This window comes from Solanum dulcamara, chromosome 7, assembly GCF_947179165.1.
Source record: "Solanum dulcamara chromosome 7, daSolDulc1.2, whole genome shotgun sequence".
Taxonomy (NCBI): domain Eukaryota; kingdom Viridiplantae; phylum Streptophyta; class Magnoliopsida; order Solanales; family Solanaceae; genus Solanum; species Solanum dulcamara.
The window spans coordinates 34,922,750-34,927,926 of NC_077243.1; the positions used below are offsets into that span (position 1 = coordinate 34,922,750).

General features: G+C 33.7%; 1 long non-coding RNA gene across 1 annotated transcript; it reads right to left on the minus strand.

The window, feature by feature from the left end:
* Positions 1 to 939: 939 nt before the first annotated feature.
* Positions 940 to 4,050, minus strand: LOC129895726 (uncharacterized). The gene is made up of 4 exons (XR_008767839.1): positions 3,898 to 4,050; positions 3,141 to 3,191; positions 1,802 to 2,406; positions 940 to 1,274 (listed from the first exon to the last, which is right to left on the minus strand). It is a non-coding gene; the product is annotated as an uncharacterized LOC129895726 (long non-coding RNA).
* Between the last annotated feature and the right edge of the window lie 1,127 nt (positions 4,051 to 5,177).

Consider the following 5,177-nt stretch of genomic DNA (forward strand, 5'->3'; position numbering starts at 1 on the left):
TGATTAACTTGAGGTAAGTATTTGTTAACTGTTTCTCCTTCCTACCATTTTACATACTTGTATATTGCATGTACTAATGCCATTTGGCCTGCATTATTTTATGATGCAGATACAGGGTTAGAGATCCTCAATAGGCGCATCATTGATAATCACTTCTACTCTTAGATTTGGTGAGTCCTTCTTGCATCCGGAGGCACTCTAGATTAGTTATCTTTTCTTTGAAGTATTTCTTTTTGGTTAGGATGGACTTTTCATTGGCACTTTCTGAATAGTATTAGAGGATTCATAGAAAGATAGATGATAGTGTCGAGTAGATTTTTTCATTTCTAAAATTATCCTTATGATACATAGTTGATTTGAGATTTGTTTTAAATACATTATTCTTCTCGAAATGTTGATTTGGTTAGCCCACTTGAATTTCTTTTAAATTGATGTTGAGTCTTCCGCTGAGTGATTGAATGTGTGATTGGACGAAATGAACACTTGGGGACCAGCAAAGGTCTTCGAGTGCCGGCTACGCTCAGAGTACCCTCTTGGGGCGTGATGTTGAAGCTGTTAAGAACTGGCCTAGAACCACATCTCCGACAGGCATAAGAATTTTTTTTGGGTTTCGCTGGTTATTATAGAAGATTTGTTGAGGAATTTTCATCCATATTGTCACCATTGACTATGTTGACTCAGAAAAAGACTAAATTTCAATAGTCTGATGCTTGTGAGAAAAGTTTTCAAGAACTAAAAACAAGATTGACTACTACTCCATATTGTCCTTGCTCGAGGGAACAGATGGCTTCGTCATTTACTGTGATGCATACATAGTTGGATTAAGTTCTGTGTTGATGTAGAAAGGTAAATTTATAGAGTATGCTCCAAGACAACTTAAGATTCACGAGAAGAATTAACCGAGTTGATGCTTATTATGCCTTGTATTTGTTCATGTATGATATGTCAAGATGCTTGGTTGGATCCCTTCGGGGTTTCAATCGCCATGTCACGGCTTGGCCCTAGTTCAGATCGTGACAGTTTTCCTTCATACCAAACACACTCTTTATGTATGCTAGCTTTATTTGAGAAATGATTCACTTACTGTCTAGTAGGTAAAAAATCTTTGGTTGTTACCTCCATACAAATCTGGGCTAACTGTTTTTATCCCCAACAGGACAGAAAGGCAAAAGTAAGTCACCAGGGTGGATGAATATGGGCCAACTAGGCAAAGAAATAAAAAGAGAAAGGACTTACCCGGAAGAAACTACCGCAGGTTGAGCTGCTTCAAACATCTGATATAAATTCAGTTAAGAAAAAAGAGTAAAACATCTGCTGCACCAGAGTCTGAAAAGGTATCATACAAACCAAATATTACGAACTTTGTAACAGACATTGATGTTGACACTGCGAAGGGATAATTAGCACATTCAGCTATATATGTGTATGAATCATTTGGTATGATTGATAGATTCTCAAGATGATCAAGAAGACGGCAGGTTTATCTTGTATCCGTTAAATTTTGAAATGCCAGCAAACAAACCTCTTGCAGAAGGAACTAGCAGCCATGACCATGGCGAAGGAAAATAAAAGAGCAATGATTTGGCATTGTCATGACTGCTACTAATTGTTTTCGGACAAGTCCTGCACTTTTTTTTTCTTTGCCATTGTCACGACTGCTAGTTCCTTGTGCAAGAGATTTGTTTGATGGCAGTTCAAAACTTGAAAGATGCTAGCACGACCTGACGCCTTCTTGATCATATTGAGTATCTCTGTCAATCATACAAAATGATTCATCCACATTAAAGCTGAATGTACTGACCATGGCAAAGGAATTTTGCCATTGTCATGACTGCTAGTTCCTTGTGCAAGAGGTTTGTTTGATGGCAGTTCAAAACTTAACAGATGCTCGCACGACCTGACGCCTTCTTGATCATATTGAGTATCTCTATCAATCATACAAAATGATTCATCCACATTATAGCTGAATGTACTGATTGTCCCTTCCCAGTGTCAGCATCAATGTTTGTTGCAAAGTTGGTAATATTTGTATTGTGTGTTACCTTTCCAGACTCTGGTGCAGCAGATGTTTTACACTTTCTCTTGACTGAATTTATCTCAGTTTTTTGAAGCAGCTCAGCCATAGTAGTTGTTTCCGGATAAGTCGTTGCTCTTTTTCTTCCCTTGCCAATGTCACTGCCGAACTTGATCTTTTCACAACCAGTAGTTCCAAATATTTAAACAATGAAGTGGTAACCCGGAAAATAATGGAAAACCAAGAAGTAGCCCACATTCAGACCATCTTCTAATGAAACTTTAAGCACGATTACACACTGTTACCCTCCATAGCAGTCAACTTCATTCCTCCAGGTAAGCTTCCTGATCAGTTAGGTGTGAAACTGATCTAGCAAACTTTGGCCGAAAAAACTGAAAAGAAATTAAATTGCAGAAATTAAAACTAAGAAATATCACACAACTCAAATGGTAAGCTAAAGAACATGTTTACGACCATATCTTTGGAGTTCTGTATGGTACAATTGTTTATTACCAGAAACCACATTGTGTTTCACTATAAATTAAGCTTCACAAATATGCAAACACCTCTGTAAAGTATATTCCTTTAAGATCCATACATCAAAAATTTTACAGGTACTTAAGTAAGATCTGAATGATCATCCAGAAATAATGTTGACTTTAACAGATTTATTTGATTGAATCGGTAGATATAACCCATCTCTACCATAACTGAAAAAGTAATCAAGCTTACTTATGTATTGGTTGGTTACATTTGGTGTGCAAAATGGAAAAATGCTAGACGTCTGAATTATGTTACAAATAGCAGCAGATATTTGTGTTTAGATTTTTTTCAAGAACTAAGTAGGTCAAAAACTATTTCTCAAATCCAGTAAGTTTAGTAGCCAACACTAGCTTTCAGTATTGATTCTTAATCAGTTTCTTCACAAAGTTCCACAGCAGAAGTTTCACAAAATTTCATGTTCAAGGTTATGTCACCGTCTCGTGAATTTGCAATCATTGCACATCAGCCTAAGAACAGATGGATATATTTCAGTGAAGTTTAAGGGAATAGAATCAAACTATGCTAACAGAGCAATTGCAAAAAGAATAACTTAGTAGTACTTAAGGAGGATGAAGTTGATTACCTGCCTTTGGAGGATCTCACTAACCCAAATCATGAAGCTTCCATGAAAAAACTGTCATTGTTGGAAAATTCAATTAGAGAGGAGGAGGATCTTAGGGAAAGAAGATATACAATTAGAGAACAAGGAGAAGGAAATGATGGCACAGTTGGAGGTACTACAACTTCACTTTAGTTCCCCCTTCTTAGGTTATTGAAAAATCAAACAAATCTTTATTTATTGATTTTCCATTCTCTTTTTAAAAAAATTTAAAGAAAAAATTAATGGAATACCAAAATGAAACTTCAATCCAATATGTTCATCGATGCCATTTTTCAATGGTCCCTTTCTTTGTTTTTTTGTAATAGATCCAGTAATAATTTGAACCAGTAAACTAAAAAAAACACTAATTTTCTCTTGTCTCACCGAGTCTTAGAAAACAGTCTCCAACAGTACTAACAGTTAATGGGTAACTCGAATTTAATTTCCAAGAGTAGTAATGATTAATGAAGTAACGTTTTGCCCAGACAGGTAACATAATCATGAACCTTAAATTACTGAAATCGGGTACGTGCACGTTATAGGGCCAACAATCAAAGCAGAAGCAATAAAATTTGCTGCCGATCAGATCGATGTGTTAATGCAACCATGATCCTTCCATTTTTCATCACTCAAATCAGCTGTTAGCATTAATTTTTCTAAATAACCCTATTTTTGGAAAATCGGCTAAAAATGAAAGAAAAAATAAAGTTAGAAACAACAGAGAAGGAAAAATTAATACCGTCCGAAAACAACAAGCAAAACTCTTCATTGGTCAGAATCGAAATCATCATTTCTCACTTTTGTTCAAGTAGAAGAGCTTTCCGTTGCGCTGTCCAACAAGACAACATTTTTGTTCCTTTCATCATGAGTCAATATTAGTGGAATTCGCATAATCTCTATGTTAAAATTGTGGAACACTTAACACACGTATACAACTATAAAATATTTGTTAAGAATCTCTGAACTAGTATCCAAATTTCAGAAACACATTTTTTTTTTACAAAGATCACCCTTGAACTTTTAAAAAGTGGAATAACTACCACCTTAACTATTCGACTTTGCACAAATAATCAAATGAGTAGTTGATGATGTGTTGCACATATTTTATTATTAAAGATATTTTCTATCTTTTTCTTTATCATTAAAATATTCCTTTTTCCTTATATAATCAATATCAATGATATAAATTCCAGCAAAAAAACAATGCAAAATCCATTGAACAAACCCAAAAAGTACCAATCTTTAGCAGAAAAAGTTGACAAATCATTTAAAATAAAAAAAATGTTGTTTTCATCCGATAATCAAGAAAATGAAATGAGTTAGAAAAAATAGAGTTTTTAACAGTACCTTAAGTGTTAATCCACCATCTTTCTTTCTCTTTATATCGTCTTCTTTATTTTCACTTTAAATTTGTGGATTTTTTTTTCCAAATCTGTTCGTCCTTTTTTGTTTGTTTCAGATTTGTTCTTTTTTTCTATTTCTGTTTTTTTTTTGTTGGGAAGAGGGATAGATATAGTAGAGATGCAAAAAGGAAATAGTAACATTAGTAGATTTTGTTTTATTTTTATTTTTTTAAAAAAAAGAAGATGAAGCAACATATCCAAATTTGGAAGCTCTAATCTCTCTAGTATATCAGCTACTAATACACTAACGGCAATGCTGGCCACCCTTATTGTAATGATGTTAATTACACTAATTAATATATATTATCGTTTTTTACCAAAAAAAAAAGTCTCCAAATCAATGCTCCTAATTCAAAAAATTCCAGAACGCATCACTTCCCCAAATCATAACAAGATAACATACGAATTAAATGTACCTGGTCTTGGGATATACTATTAATTATGTAATTGAGTTATTCTATTTTATTTAATCCTTTGTAAAGATAATCTATACTATTTTGTTTATTATAATAAAAGTCTTTATTTTGCTTGTATTGTAAATGATTTTGTGTATGGAGTTATTTAACTTATACATGGAAGATTAAAATTGTTGGTTCTTATAAATTATAAATTAAAC